Below are 17,479 nucleotides of genomic sequence, written 5' to 3' on the forward strand. Positions count from 1 at the left end.
TGGGACTCTAACCCAGTGACCTGATTTCCAGACCTCGCTCTTGAGACCAAGGACATAGTTCCAGGGTGAGGAGGGAGGTAACAGGCACCCAATGTGGTGTGGTGCCCAAACCCCAGAACTCAGGTCCTCATACAACTGCAAAAAGCAATTGCCTTTTGTATAACATCAATGTACCAGTGTGTGTGTGTGTGTGTGTGTGTGTGTGTGTGTGTGTGTGTGTGTGTGACTATAGCATCATTGTATAAAAAAAATGTTGAGATGCAATCTAACAAGATCTGGGCAAGATCTGTGTTATGGAAACTGCAAAGTACTGATGAAAGAAATCAAAGACCCAAAAAGAGAGATGGGCACCATGCTGACTAGTCGAAACCTGGGTAGCCATGAACTGTCAGCATCCACAAGTCGTCAGCCTCCCCCAAATCAACCAGTCTATAGATCCAATGCGGTTCAAATCAGAGTCCCAGCAGGACATGTTTTCTGTAGAAATCAACAAACAAATTTTAAAATTTATACAGAAAAGCAAAGGAAGACCTGTCAAAACAATTAGGAAAAGAGGGAAGCTGGAAGACACACCCTACCTGGTTTTATGACCCACAATAAAGCGACAGTATCAAGACAACGTGCACCTGGCAAAGAGACAAGTACCAATAAGAGAGTCCTGAAATAGAACCTTGCCCATACAGTCAATCGATTTTCAATGCAAGTGCCAGGAGAACTCAGTGGCCAAAAGACAGTCACTTCAATATATTGTGCTTGAAAAATTGGATATCCGTGTTAAGAAAAAACCAACCCTCAATCAATACCTCACACTAAGCAAATACGAATGTCAGATGAGTCATAGACAGAATATAAAATTTAAAACTGTACACTAGGAAAAAAAACACATAGAGCTTTTGTGTTCTGGGTGACACAAACCTTGCTCAGATATTGGTGGCAGTAAAAGTACCAGTAAACAAAACAAAAACAAAAACCACCACTAGCAAAACATTGAGAAACTTGACCTTATTGAAACTGAGACTCTGTCCTGGGAGAAACATGGCCGATGAGTGTGAGGGTTAGGAGACAAGCTGCCGGCTGGGAGGGTGTCCTTGCAAGTCACATAGGGCTCGTGGTTACTTGTAAAGAAGAACTGACCATCTGTAAGAAGGGTGTGGGGGAGATGGGTCTGCTGTCCAAGTGTGGGGACCCGAGTTCAGACTCCCAACACTCATTTAAATATCTGGGTGTGACGGTGGCCATCTGTAATCCCAGTGCTGAGGAGGCGGAGATGGGTGGTTCCCTACAGCCCACTGGTCGGTTAATGTAGCTAAACTGGTAAGCTTCAGTGAGAAACCCTGTCTCAAAAACTGAGGTAGAGAGAGTTGGGAGATAGCTCCAGGGGCTGAAGGACTCACTGTGGAACCAATGAGCCTGAGGATCGGAATTCATACCCCGGGACCCATGTACATGGCAGGCGTGGCAGCCTGCTTGTAATTCCAGCACTCAGAAGACAGACAGGGGATGGCTGGAGCAAACTGACAGCCGACTAGTCACATGGGCAAGCTTTGAGTTCAGTATGCACCATGCCATCAATAAATAGGACAGACAGCAATCAAGGAAGACTCCTGACATCAATTTCAGGCCTCCACACACATGTGCATATGCACCTGCACCTGTACACACTTGTGCCCACACACATGCACTCACATGATGTACACATATACATGAAAAGGGGAAAAAATAAGGTGAAGATCTAGTGAGGAGAATATCTAACATCAACTTCTGCACATACACACGTCCACAAGCCCACACGAACACATACATCACATACACACACACACACACACACACAGAAGCACATGCACAAACACACTTTAAAAGTTAATAATAAGAAAAATCAAGAAAAATTGCCCATAAAATTTCAAATGTCCCTCCCCCAGCTAGATATACAGACACATGCAATCAAACACCTAAAAATCACAAATTAAAGTCTCAATGAACTGCTTTCACCAGCTTCAGAGAGTATTATTTGCTGTCGGGGGGTGGGGTGGGGGGATCAACTAGAATTCATACATTGCTGGTAGGCAACAACAAAACAAGACCATCTTTTTGGAATGTGTCTATCAGTTTTTTATAAAGTTCAATGTGTTTACTAGATAGCCTAGCAATTTCACGCATAGAGATTTACCCAAGACATAAAGACAACTGATCACACAACTTGTGTACATGTTGGAGCTTGGGAGGCATTTCTGAGCTGATGGAAATGTCCTATCTCTTATGGTGTCAATGCATACACATTTCTGCACAAAGGCCAAAGATGTAGAATGGGCAAGAGTTAGATGGCATGTGAGACCAAGCCCACCCCAGCCACAAGACTGGGCCACATGACCTGTTTCTCAGAGTAACAGTGTCCTAATTTATAAGAAGAGGTGAGGATGTGTATATGATGCTGTAGTTAGATTTGACTGTCAATTTGATGCAGTCTAGAATCAACTGAGAGAGGAATTTCCTAGACTGGCCTGTGGACATGTCTGAGGTACCATCTTGATTGTTAATTGATATATGAAGTCCAAGGCCACTGCGGGTGGCACCATTCCCTAGACTGATGCTTCTGAACTATATAAGAAAACTAGTGCAGTATAAGCCAGCCTGTGAGCCAGATAGCAAACAGCATCCCCTATGGTTTCTGCTGTATGTCACTGTCTGTGAAGTGATCTCTTTGTATGGAGGTAATGTTATGCAGAACAGCAAGCAGGCTTGCCTTCAAGGTCCGGCCTTGAGTTCCCTCAAATGATGATGGACTTTGACCTGAAAGTGTAAGCTGAAACAAACCCTCTCCTCCTCTAAGTTGCTTTTGTTCAGAGTGTTTTATCACAGAGATGAAATTAGAACAAATGCCATAAAGGGCCCAGTAGACATCAGTATACCAGACACTAAAATGTGCCAACCTCAGGGAGACAGCAGGATGCACCACTCAACCTTCTAACAGAAGTGACATATCCTTCCAACAACAACAGGTAAATGACCATCTAGAGTGAGAAAGCAATGCAGGGCCAGGCCCTGATGGGTGTGGGGTGGGAGATGAGACCACAAAGGAGCTAGTCAAGTGCAGAAAAGCAGAGGGTTCAGTGGAGTACACAAGTGCCTTCTGCTCATCAAGCCTCAGCCACCCTGTCATGCTGATCCTCTGCCCTGGTCAGGGGACAGGGAAGTCTGCAGACAACACTAGAGGGCACATGGCCTGGACACAAGAGACCTGAAGTGCTCGCTGAGACAGGAGCGAGCCTGGGGAGTGAGCCCCAGGGAGAAGAGGGAGATCCAAGAGGAGATGGACTCCAACCCAGAGGAGGAGAGGATGGAGTGAGGAGGAGAGAGGGCTGGGAATGAGTCGGTCTCTGCAGCATCTAGAAGTCATTGTATGGCAGCACCAGGCCTGCTCCGTCTGCTCTAGATGCTTTATGAGAGCTGGAGTCCCACGTCCACTCACAGCCGACTGCCCTCTTACGGAGCATTGGAGGGGCTGTGAGGCCCCAGGAATGGCTCCGAACAGCGTAGGGACACCCTACAATGGTAAGTTATAGTCTCTGCCCCACAGGACTCAGTCGGGCAAGAAGATGAGCATGGGCAGGTCCAGGACCGGGGCCGCTTTGTCCCTGGCTGGAGGGTCTCAGACCCAGCCTTATGCCAACAGCCAAGGGACAGGCCTCCCTGGGTAGGAAGTTAGAACTGTCAATGAGTAGAGGTAAACTGGCTTCTGCCTCCTTCTTGAAATGGCTTTTCCAGGGGTGAACTCTTCCTTGGAGCCAGCTCTCTGGCTGTTGGGAAGGCTGTGCAAAACAACTCTGTAGGACTCTTAGACCCCCTCCCCTCCCAAGGCCATGCACAATGAGGGGAAAATTGCATACAAATGGCCGAGAGGACTGTCTGGTCCAATAACCTTCCCCACCCACACCTCCTTCTATGAGAGAGCACCCACAGTCCACAGGTCCTGTGATGACGGACTCCAGCACGCGTGTGCAGATGATCTGGTGAGGATGGCGGCTGTTTTCCTCGGAGGACTTCACGACACTGAGCAGGTGGCACTGCCAGCCTTCCCGCTGGCCCTCACAGTGACCGTGACAACAGGAGACAGCAGTTGTCCACTTCAATTTGATTCTTACGGGCCATTTCATTTAATTCTCACCAAGACCCCACACAAAGGGACAACTGCCCCATTTTCCAGATGAAAGAGCAATTGATTCTCAGAGTGGCAATCTGCCCAAGGCCAATGACAGAGCTTTGAACCCAAGGCCCTCCAAGATCAGCCAGTTGTGGACAGAAAAGCCCATCTCCTGACCTGGCTGCAGAAGGGAGGGCCAAGCAAGAAGGGAGATGGAGATGGATTCTAAAGCCTTCCCTAGGAACTGCCCCTGACAACCAAAAAGCCTTTCAAGGAATTGTCTGCAGAATTTTTTTTTAAAAGACCATGTCAGGGGAGAGAAAAGGAAAGCCATGAGAGTGGAGATCAATTGTGTCACAGGCAATATGGCAAAAAGAAAGACTGCATGAGAGATTCCCTCTGACTGGGCTCTGCCAGCCTCATGGGATTTTTTTTTTATCCTGAGGTTAATCAAAATTCTATCTCTCCACAGCCTCTTCCCATGCCCAGTCTCCTAATACCATTTTTTTAATACTACGCAGCACAATTGTTTTGAGATATAGACTTATGTAACACAGGCTGGTCTTGAACTTGCTATGTTCCAAGGACAGTCATGAATACCTGATCTTCCTGCTTCCACCTCCCCACTGATGTGATTACAGGCATGTACCACCACCATGCCTGGCTTATGAAGTGCTGGAGATGGAACCCATGGCTTTGTGTATGCTAGTCAAGCACTCTACCAATTGAATCACACCTCTAGTCCTATGCTGTGCACATTGAAAAATCTATTCCATTAGGCCAGTGAGATGTCTCAGTAGGCAAAGGAGTTTGCTACCAGGTCTGATGATCTGAGTTTGATCCCTGGAGCACGTACGTACTGTGGATCATGCTCATTATTAATAAAAAACTGATTGGCCAATAGCAGGGCAAGAAGAGATTGGGCAAAACAGCCTGATACAGAGATAATGATGGAAGGAAGAAGGGTGGAATCAGGAGAGTCAGGGGAGATTCCAACCTGCCACTGAACAAGTAGGATGTGTAAAAAATGAAGTAACAAGCCATGAGCCACATGGCAAAGTATAGTTAGAAATATGGGTTAATTTAAGTGTAACAGTTAGCTAGAAACAAGCCTGAGCTATTGACTAAGCATTTATAATTAATATGAGCCTCTGTGTGTTTATTTGAGAGTGGCTGTGGGATAGGAAAACTTCCATCTACATGTATGGTGGAAGGAGAGAACCAACTCTCACAGGTGGTCCTCTGACCCCCATATGTATGCTGTGGCATGTGTGTGCCTACCCCTAAAAATGAATAAATGTAATTTAAAAAACCTATCCTGTAGCTCTCTCTATGTCTTAGTGGAATTAAGCCACCTTGAAGCTTCAAGAAGAGAAGCAGTCGAGGCCAGACCATGGAGTAGATAAGCCTCAGGCTGAGCCTATGAGGGACTTTTCATATCCAAACCCAACTGTGCATTTGGCAAAAATGTGGCCAATTCTGGGCAAGGTTGCCTAGGTGAGAGATGCTTAAACAGGCTTTCTGACAACAGGTTGCTTTCCAGTGGGCCACAGCCCCTCTCTGGACCACACATCTGGCTTCACTGGCCAGTGTCTGCTTAACCTTGGCCTCTTGAAGAAGCTGCATGCCTTCGACTTCCGGAGGAATGGAGGACCCAAATGCCAGGGGAAGCAGTGGGCAGAGGTGGTCAGAACTGAGCTCCAGGGCTACCATTCCCACCACCTCCACATCCACTCTCAGGAGTGTGTGGTAGCCTCTGAGGCCTTTCCAAGGCTGTTGGCTCCTCCTCACTCCAAGTACTGGCCTGTGAGCAGGAAATTTAAATGTCCAAATATCCCTTCAGAGATGTTATTTAAACAGCAGGGTTGAGATAAACATATTCAAGTTGAGATGTAAAATGCCTAAGGCAAATGTCTCCACAGCTTTATTTGTTCTAGAAATATTGCTGCTATCCAGCAAAAAACCTGTTAATAGCAAACTGAAAGGAGATAGGGGACTCCTCTTGCAGAAGCTGGGTGGTCTGAAGCCTGCAGGTGGAATGCTGTCTCCTGTGGGGACATTTTGCTGGGCGGGGGTGGGGGGGCACAAGATGAAGAGAAGGGCAGTAGCTAGTCCCATCTCCACTCAGCTGAGTGAGCCACCCTAGAGACATGGCACTAACTGGTAAGGAAGGCACTAGCCCTCGGTGTCCTAAGGCTTGTTCCTTTGTCAACCCAGTGTCCCCATGAGACTCTGGGTCCCAAAGTCACAGACCCACCCCTCGTGATTAACAGCCAGGCTGCACACTGGTCACATGCTTAAGTAAGTCATGGGATTTTATGGTCCGTGATTTAGCACACCTCGCCTTCTCTCTCCATTTTAATTAAATTAGCAAAAATGAAGACTGACAAAATGGTAGAGATTTGCTGATTTATCGGATGTGTGCCCTTGCTGCTTAGATGGGCACAAACTTCTTGGAACTCTAAACGAGAAAAAGGGGAAAACTGGGCACCTGATGTACTGAGTAGCATCTAATGATCAGTGGGTTCTGAGGAGGCTGTGTGAGGCAATAGACCACTCCATTAACCACTGCCCACAGTGTGGGGCCTCAGTGGCCTGCACAGCAATCTCAGGAGAACCACACCTGGATATGCAGGGTGGGCACCAGGTAAAGCTCACAGCCCTAGAAGGCTTGGCCAGTCGGAGTCTGGGTGCCAAGCAAGCCACTGGGCCCTGATGAGCTGTGGCCACTTGCTGCTGTCTGAAAGAAGAGCATGGGCAAAGATTGCCGTGGGCCCAATGTCTATCTGTCACCCTGCTGTCACTAGCCCATACCCTGGCAAGGTTCCTGGAAGGCCTTGCCCAGCTCTCTTCTCATGTCCCAGAGCCACCTGGCAACATTCAGGCCTACTCTTTGAGGGAAGAGGATTCTCTGTCCCTCTCTGATAGCACGGCCCCCTGTGTGGCACTGATAAGGCCCATCTCTTACTATAACAGAAGAATGAAAGCACATGTGAGGATGGGGCTGGCAGGTGAATTCAATAATCCTCCGTGACCATCCTCATCCCCACCATCCTACCCTTCAACATCACTATCATCAACACCAGCTTCATCATCATTAATAGCACCATCACCCTCATCATTATCATCACCATCACTACCATCAGCAGCAGCAGCAGCCATGATAGAACCATCAGGACCATAATCATCATCATCACCATAATCATAACCATCTTCACCATCATCACCACCATTATCAACAGGAGTGATAGCACCATTAACATCATCAATATCACTAATGGTATTACCATTACCATCATTATCACCATCAGCAGTAGCTGCAGTACCATTAGGACTATTACCATCATAATTTTCATCACCATCATCATTACCATAACCAACATTGCCATTATCATCACTATTAACATTATCATCTCCACTGCCATCTGATGATGGCATCTATCATCATCATTGTCAGGACCATTAACATAATCAATACCATCACTGTTGCCATCACCATCATCATGACTATCACCATCATCACAATTAGAACCATTAACATCATAATCATCATCACCATCATCACCTCCACCATTATCATTCTTTTACAGGCTGACTCTGTGTCATGTACAGCATCTTGCTTTAATCAACTCTGTGAAGCAGACATTCTATTCTCACTTTACAACTGAGAAGACTGAAGCACATAAGAGTTAGCCCAGCTTGCATAGGGTTCATGACTAGGCAAACAATGAAGATTTTGATTAGTTGAATCTTTCTGACTCTAGTTTGTATTCCAAATCACATCTACATATAAGTCAAATGAGTCAAAAGGGAAAATAAATACTGGGTATCCACATATGTGAAGGATAGGATGGTGTCATGGGGGTCAAGAGACCCGAGGAATGAAGGATACTTTCCACTGTTTGCATTTCTCAGCAGTGTCCACCCTGGCAAAGAGCCCAGTGTGTGATGATGCAGGAAAAAAACCTGAGGATTGAACCCAACTTTCCTAATACTTTTCAGGCACATGTCAACACCCTTGTTTTGTGATTTGGGGATCAGTTTGTTTCTTCCTCTCTTAGGACATTAAGCTCCATGCATATGGTGTGGTGGTGGTCTGATTTCATTCATTATCATATTCCTAATGTTCAGCACCAGGCATAGCACACAGGGGTTTCTCAGTAAACACAGGCATGCACCCACACGCGTGTGTGCATGCACACGTGCACGTACACACACACACATTGTATAAACAAGCTAATAGCCTAAAAGGAATGATTTTCCCCAAATGTCTTAGACTCCACCTCGAAAAACTGTAGAAAATGTCTCTGTCTCTCTCTGTCTCTGTCTCTGTCCATCTCTGTCTCTCTCTCCATTCACATGTGATGGATGTAGTGGAGGGCTCTAGAGAAGTTGTCATCATTCAACATGACAAACACAGTCCCTGCTCCACAGCCCGAGGCCAGGCTCCATCACTAGACACCAAGAACTGGCACCTGGCACCCCAACAAGTTCATTTTAGACTTTGCCCTTCCTATCCCTTGCAACATTTGGATCCCATGGTAACCAGTGTGGCAGGTGTTCTTTCTGTCATCCATCTCTATCTAACCATTCTATCCATCCATCCATCCATCCATTTTCTATCTATCTATCTATCTATCTATCTATCTATCTATCTATCTATCTATCTATCTATCTCTGTCCATCCATCCATCCATTCATCCATTTTCTATATCTATCTATCTATCTATCTATCTATCTATCTATCTATCTATCAACTCTGTCCATCTGTCCGTTCATCCGTCCATCCATCCATCCATTCATCCATCCATTTTCTATATCTATCTATCTATCTATCTATCTATCTATCTATCTATCTATCTATCTATCTATCCATCCATCCATCTATACATTCATCCATTCATTTTCTATCTATATCTATCTATGTATCTATGTATCTATCTATGTAACTATGTATGTATGTATGTATCTATCCATCTATCTATCTATCTATCTATCTATCTATCTATCTATCTATCCACCTATCCATCCATCCATCCATCCATCCATCCATTCATCTATCCATAAATCAAGGAAACAAATAGGCATGTATTAATCGTTCATATAAAATACTTATTATCCTTCCAACCCACAGGAGGGTATGTGAATTAATGAAGAAATGAATGAGCTTAGGATTTCTGTGGGGTGTGGGATGCATCCTTACATAGGCTTTTTAGGGTGACTGAAAGACCCTCTGCCACACTGGTTACCATGGGATCCAAACACAGCAAAGGTTAGGAAGGGCAAAGTGTAAAATGAACTTATTGATGTGCCAATTTCTGGTGTCTAGTGATGAGTCCTGCCCTGGGGCAGGGGAGCAAAGCTGTGCTTGTCCGGTTGAATAGTAACTTCTCTAGAGCCCTTCGATACATCCTAAGCTGACAATTGAGATTAGTTATTACATGTGGTCTCCCACTTCTTGTTATCTGGGGTGCAGCACTGTAACTCTATAGGAAGCATCTATCGAATACCATTAGATAGAAGCCATGTATGTAGGGGAGCAGTCCTGCATCATGGTAGATGGGATGATGATGTCATCACTCTGTCTCTGAGTCACCAAGCAGTCTTTCAAGGTAGAGAATTCAAACTACCAGCTTGCATTTCTTAAATCATTGCTGCTGAATCTTACTTCTGGAGTCTTAATCCTAAGTACATTTCCCTACCACTTTCTTTGGAAAGTAGCTTATCACTGCCATCCTTCCAATGGCTAAAAGCTCTTGGCACAGTATCTGGCCCTGAGTGAATGCTCAGTACACACCAATTAGCCACAGCTAGGCTGTTACGTCAGGGCAGCGGCTCTGCTTTTTGAAGCATGTGTCAAATTAGCAGGGTGGTCTCGGCCAGATGGCTTTCACAGAGCCCAAAGTCCATACCTCTGCCTGGCACCCAGACAGCCTTCAAACTGTTGCACCAGACCTGAATTGGGCACAAAAGTCTCAGTGAGGGTTGTGGTGATGTATTGTGTACCCTAATAAACTTGCCTGAGGATCAGAGGACAGAGCCAACCCCTAGATTAGACACAGAGGTCAGGCAGTGGTGGCACACACCCTTAATCTTATCACTCAGGAAGCAGAGATACGTCTGGATCTCTGTGAGTTCAAGGCCACACTGCAAACAGAGCCAGGCAGTGGTGGCTTACACTCTTAATCTCAGTACTGGGAAGCACACACGCCTTTAATCCTAGGAAGTGATGTCTGGGCAGAGAAAGGTATATAAGTTGTGAGGAAACAGGAACCCACTCTCTTTAGGCTGAGGGTTTCATAGAGGTAAGAACTAGGGGCTGGCTGCTCTGCTTCTCTGATCTTTCACTTTCACCCTGATATCTGGCTCTGGGTTTTTTATTAAAAGACCATTTAAGATTCGAATAACAGGGTGATGGAATTGCGTTCTACAGGGAAGGGCTACTTCAGCTTAAATTCCCCCAGGGACGTGTAGGCAAGTGCAACAGAACTTCCATTCACTGGGCTGCTCTTCTAAAAAATACCTGAGAGGGAGGCACCAGGCAAGAGGACAGCCACTTTCTATTCCCACAGGAAAAGGAATCTAACTCTCTCTGGGGGAAATCCTCCTCAAAGAGTCAGATTTTTGTATAAATAATAGCCATGTTGAAGAATAGGATGTCTAGATTTGTTATTCATTGTCAGAGTTGAGACTGTACCATTTGTAATAATTTCCTCACGTTCTATAGACACTCCTGCAGACCTTGTCTGCACTGGCAACAGCAATGAATTAAATTGCCATTAGACTTTCTGAACTGATGAGCTCTGGCTGAGAACTGCCCTTCCATGCTGCTCACTTGCTGCTCTGGTTTCTGCCCAGCCACATATTTGTCAAGATTTGCATTGTGTGGGTGTGTTTGCATGTGTGTGCACGTGTGTGTGTGTGTGTGTGTGTGTGTGTGTGTGTGTGTGTGTGTCTATACAACTAGAAGCCAGAAGTTGATGTCAGGTGACTTCTTTAAACATTCTCCACATTATTATATTGTTTTCACATTTATTTATTTTGTGTTGGGGAGGCAGGAGGATGTTCATATGCCATGGCTCAGATGTGGAGGTCAGAAGACAATTTGTCAGGAGTCAGTTCTCTCCTACCGTGAGTTCTAGGGATCCAGCTCACATCATCGGGCTTGATGGCAAGCACCCTGGTTAGATGAACCATCTCACTAGCCCATTTTATACTTTGAGACAGGGCCTCTCACTGAGGGCCTTTCACTGACTCTGGGCTGACTATGCTAGGCTGGTCAGCCAAGAGGAGCTCCAGGACTCACTCTGTCTCAACAACCACAGCCCTGGGCTCACAGACATGTACCCGCACCTGGCACCCCAACAAGTTCATGTTACACTTTGCCCCTCCCACTCCTTGCCATTTTTGGATCCCATGATAACCAATGTGGCAAGTGTTCTTTCAGCCATACATCTGTTGTCTAACCATCTTCTCTCTCTCTCTCTCTCTCTCTCTCTCTCTCTCTCTCTCTCTCTCTCTCTTCTTTCTCACCTATCTATCTATCTATCTATCTATCTATCTGTCTGTCTGTCTGTCTGTCTGTCTGTATCTATCTATCTATCTATCTATCTATCTATCTATCTATCTATCTATCTATCTCCATTTGTCTATCTATCTAGGCTAATAATTCACAGAATAGGTATCTATTAATCTTTCATATAAAACATTTTTCCTCCTTCTCATCTACAGGAGGGTATGTGAACTAATAAGGAATGAATGAGCTCAGGACCCCAGATAGCAAAACAAGGGTCAGAAACTGCACGAAATGTGCTGAATCTGCTTTCTGTCCATCTTGCCCATGGTTCAGCGGCCACTGCCTGAACTTGCCCTTCTGTCCATCCTGCCTGTGGTTCAGCGGCCACTGCCTGAGCTAGCTCTTCTCTTCCAGAGAATTCTGCTCAAGAGAGGCTGAGAGGAGCCCTCTACTCAGGAGTCAGGGTCACAGCCACAGAAAGACAATGTGCTTTGTGGCATACTTTTCCAGGCGTTGACACTAGTAGCCTTTTTCTGCCAGCGACTTGGAATAGGAGCCTCTGTGTCTGTTCCCTGCTCCCCGATTTAAATTACATCACCAAAGCAGCTTCTTAAAGGAAATGAATCTCCGCAGATAATGATCCCTTACCATGGACCTCAAATTGCAATAAAAATATAACATAAATGTTAAAGGTGAATTAAGGACTTGAGCATTTATTTTGCTCTAGACCATGATTAAAAGCAAAAATACTTCACTGCCACGAGCAGCAGTTCTCCCGTGATGTCTCTTTGAAAACCAACTATTTTTGAAAGCCAACTTAGAAAAACACATGTGCTCCAGGGTATAAGGCAAGTGGCACTGTGTATAAAATGTAATAGTGAGAACAGGATCTGAGTATATTGACATTATAAAAACCGGGCAGCGGTGGGAAATAATATTTTTACAAAGGTGCCAAACGAAACTGCCAAACTGCAGCTAGGTTTATAGAGCTCTGTCACATGCGGTGGTATTTTATCTTGGGGTGCCCAAGAAGGCGAGGTAAAGAGGGCCTGCGGGGGTGCCTGGGGCCCCAGCTGTCAGATGCCCTGTAAGTTAGAGACCCAGAGGGTCTGGGCACCTCCCCACTGGGGAGCAGGAAAACAAGTCCAAGCCTGGACTCTCCTTCACACGGAGCCCACAGGCCTTCCCCATATCCCAGGTCTGGTGCTGACCCAGGCTCTGACGTTTTCATGTTTGAACTGAGATGAAATTCACACAGCATCAAATACACCATGTTTTAAGGGTCCAATTCAGTGGATTTTTACTATGTTCTGAGCTGCATGGCACTGCCACTATCTGGTTCCAAAATATTTTCATCACCCTGGCAAGAAGAAGCCTGACTTGTCCCATATCCCCTGCCCCCCCCAGCTCCCACCTGTCTTGTCCCAGGTCCCCGCCCCACCCCCACAGCTCCCACCTGTCTTCTGCCCTGAGGGAGTTTTATCTACTCTTTGCACTTCCCAGCTGGGGAGTCAGTGGAGGTTTGAGTGACAAATGGCCCTCTGGTCTCCGGCATTTGAACCAGTGGGTGGTGCTGTTTGGGGAAGGTTTTGATGGCAAAACCTTTGTTGGAGGAAGGATATTGTTGGGGGGCGGGGGACTTTGAGAGTAAATATGTCATTTCCAGTTTGCTCTCTCCGCTTCCTGCTCCTGCCACCAACCCTCTGGAAGCACAAGCCCAAGGAAGCCCTTTCTTCTCTGAGCTGCCTTGGTCACGGTGCTTTGTCACAGTGACAGAACAGTAAATACAGAACCACATAGACTTGGCCTCTGGAGACAGGCCTTGGCTCAGCCCTGCATTCTGGCTCTGCACTCTGTCCCACTCACTCCATCTGCCTGTGAGACAGAAGTTTGTCTCTTCTTCAGCTGAGGGACGAGTGCTCTCCCTCAACCTGCCGGTCATTCTGATGATGGAACAAGCTTTTGTTCTTTCTCTGACATCAGGGATCTCTGGTTTGGTAACAGCATCAGTTATAAAAGAGGTGGCCAAACTTTGTTTGATGAGTGAATAAGTGGCCGAAACGTGTTGCAGCAGTGGAAATATTGTCAACCTGCCCAATAACCATCCGGCACCCTCCTGTTTCCATTATTTATCCTCACAAAGTCTGGAGACTTTCCCCAACACCATCGCCCAGGATAGACTCACAATTGTGCAAGACAGGGCTGGCGAACTTCCCACAAGAGGCTTTTCTGTTCATGTTTTTGGCATTTCAGGCAATACAGCCTCCATCACACCTCAGTTGTGTTTTGCAAAAGCAGTCATATTCAACACTGACAAATGGGCACAGTTGTGTGCCAATATAACTTTATTTATAAAAAAGAAAGACAGATGGCAGACTGGATTTGGGCCATAAGCTGTGGATTGTCAAATCATAGTCTGAACTCATTGGCTGACTCAGAGCAGTCAGGTGAGCTCAGTCAGGGACTGAGGGAGGAGGATGCCTCCTTGGTGGTTGGGAAAAGATAGATGATCTGTTCTTGGGAAGAGGAGGGGGCATCACTAACAGGTCTGAAATGTCTGCAGCCACTTTGTACCCTAAGGAAGCCAGCTTTGGGATGTGGAGAGATGACACTGAGTAGCAGCCCCTGAACCAGACACCAGAAGTCTCCTCTGTCGCACATGTTATACTTGGATGTCCACCATGAGGAGGACATTGCAGACAGCTGCCTTCTCAATGCCTTGCATTCCTTAAGCTCTCAGCCAAAGCTTGCTGAATGAATGAATGAATGAATGAATGAACTGGTCTCCTGTTGGGTGGGGAGGTAAGTGAACATTATGGCTCTCTCTCCCTTGGGAACTCAGCCAGGCTATGACTGGGATGGGGGCTTGAGGACACATGTACCTAGGCAGAGTCAGAGTGGACAAGGATGGGCACCCACCTATGACCTCACCTGTGAGCTCATACCCCTTAGAGCAGTAGTTTTCAACCTGTGGGTCGCAACCCTTTTGGAGGTTGAACAACCCCTTCATGGCGGATGCATATCAGATATCCTACATATCAGATATTTACATTATGAGTCACAATAGTAGGAAATTACAGTTATGGAATAATTTTGTGGTTGGGGTCACCACACCATGGGGAACGGCATCCAAGGTTGCAGCATTAGGAAGGTTGAGAACCAGTGCCTTAGAGCTTTCAGTACAGCCGAGGAGAAGGCATGTGAGAATGTCTTGCTCATATGGACAAGGCATGAGGGTAAGCAATAACCGGTTTAGAGTAGACAGATCAGTGGTTCCATCTCCAGGGCAAAGGTCATGCTGGTCATCTGCAGCAACACAGACTTGGGGTGGAGCTGGACGCATGCCAGACGGTACAGTGCTTTTCTCTCCTAGCCAGTAGTATTACATGGGCATGAGACGCCCCACCCCCTCAGGAGGGCATTGTCCTCAAAGAGGAAGTGGGGAGAGAGTCCCCATGAGCTTGTTCTAGTGGAATGACCAAGCCACTGGGCTAGCTGCTGGGTTCTGTGGGCACTGACTATGGGTCATCTTTATATATGCTCCAAGGTGCCAGGCCACTATCCGCAGGACAATGCCCAGCCAGCTCACATGTAAACATAATGGCTTACAAACTCCTGCCCAGCCTTTGTGGAAGTTAAAGGTGGAGGCTATGCAGGTATGCTGTTTTGATGAGCCTCGCACAGGCAGGCAGATAACAGTGCCAAGCCAGCACACAAGACTAGCCAGGGCAGAGCCACTGCCTGTCCAGTTACACTCAGGCCCATCCGCTTGGTGGAGGAATCAGAGGTAAATAAATTCACAAGCAAACAGATAAATAAATAAAGAGCTGTTTTCTTGTTCTTCATACTTGCATAGTTTGAAGCATTTCTAGAGTGAGGTGGCTGGGGTAGATAACAAGCCGATGGAACCCTTCGGTGGTGACCTTGGGGTATTTATTTAGTGTCCCATTAGCACTTTAAAAGCTGGGGAGTGCTGGTTCCTAGTCCAGGCAGGCACGTGGAGCATGCAGATGGAGACCCTCCATGGTGTTGTGTCCCCTGAGGAAGATCCCACAAGCCCTACTGCAACCCTCTTAATCCTGTCCCTCCAAGCAGTCCTGGCTCTCTCTACCCAATGTTTGCTGTTAGGGAGTGCCTGGCTTAGGAAGCCGGCTTGCTCTACAGGCTTCTCAGTTGGCACAGATCCTTTCAAAGGCCAGCATGGGAGGAAACGTCAGATCTTCAAGTTCACAAACCCACACAAGACTTATATCTCTCACTTGAAATTCAGGCCTCAAAATATATGACTGCCCTCTAGCCTGGGTGCCCATGGGGACATGTGTTCTTTAATCAGAGGAAGCAGACCAAGGCTCCAGCTGCTTAGGACAGGGAGATGGATTAACACCTCAGCAAGCTCGCCTGTATCCACCAGGTGCTGGTCCCCTGGCGTTTTAATTTTCCATGCCAATGTACTTATGTGTGTCTACCAGTGACTCACAGTGGCAACCAGGAAGCGCATAAGGCCAGGTTGCCATGGAAACAATTCCTCTTTGACGCAGGACTTACTTGGTTTTTGCATGGTGAGGCGACAGGAGCCCCCATTACAGCCACTGAAGACCCTGCACCCCACGCCGGGATGGGATGCAGGATCTTGTGTTGTATGAGAAGGGGGTTGGGTTTACTTCCAGTTAGGAGACGGAAAGGAGTGGCCTTTGGGCTTCTCTTGGAGGTGGGCTCAGTGTGCTCCCTTTCCACAGGTCATCAAAACTCTCTCCATGACCCCCAGAGAAGTTAGCCAGGTCACAACTAGTGTCCTTTGATTCCAGCACCTTCCAGGAGCACACTGTTCTACCAAGGAGCCATCTCCTTTTGACTGCACAGGAGGCCAGTCCAGGGGATTCAAGGGAGAAATGGACCGGTATTCTGTCCTGGGTCTATCTCAGGGTCAGTGGCTTAGCTGGTGTCTGTCTGCTGGTGTTTAACAGGAACAATGACTTTGAAATTGGTAAGAAGCCCAAAGGGCTCCTGGACACTCCCTCCCTCCTGGTATCTGTGAGCCCAAGACCCGCAGTTCAGTCTCCCACATCCCTTCCCTGCTCGGAGCATCTTCTGAAGGTAAGCCAGCAGCCATTTCTGTAGCTGGAGGGGCCCTTCGGAGCCAGGGCTATTCCTAGGCATCTGACATTCCCACCCCATCTTCCGTTCTGCCCAGGAAGTCTGCGACACAGCAAATTGCTTCTGTGCTTGGGGGAAGCAGCTATTCAGGCCTTCTCCATCCTTGTCCACCGCACCCTCCCCTCTTGGCTCCTGCTCCCTCTGCTAAGCCTATTCAACCTAATATTGCAACAATCCCCTTTTGTGTTCCATATGAAACTTTCTGCATTTCCAATTGGAACCATTGCTCCCATTTCCTCTCTCTCAGCAGTCCGTGAATTTTCTGATATGGAGCAAACAAGGCTCCAGAGTGTGAGCACAGGCACGGGCTTTGCCCATCCCTCAACTGGGGGCTGAATAAAGGTTCCGTTTGAATTCTGTCTGCAGAGGAACGGATTGCATTGGACTAGGCGTTCACTTGCTGTCTGTGCTGAGACGGGCTGTTTTCCATCGGGGATCTAGCTGCTTCCTGGGCAATTTGTCAATGACGTGTGCTAATTCTGGGCTCTTACCGGAGGCTGCGGCTTGCCGGTGGGGCTGCAGGCAGCTCTGAGAGCTTCTCCCTTAGCGGGGCCACTGGTCAGAACCCCTCTTGCTCTTTTGGACTTTGCCGAGCTCAGAGCAGCCAGTCGGCCCTGCTCAGCCCATCCGTGGGAGCATTCTTTATTACCCAAGGAAATTGAGGATGTCCA

Source organism: Peromyscus eremicus, chromosome 2 (genome assembly GCF_949786415.1).
Source record: "Peromyscus eremicus chromosome 2, PerEre_H2_v1, whole genome shotgun sequence".
Lineage (NCBI taxonomy): Eukaryota > Metazoa > Chordata > Mammalia > Rodentia > Cricetidae > Peromyscus > Peromyscus eremicus.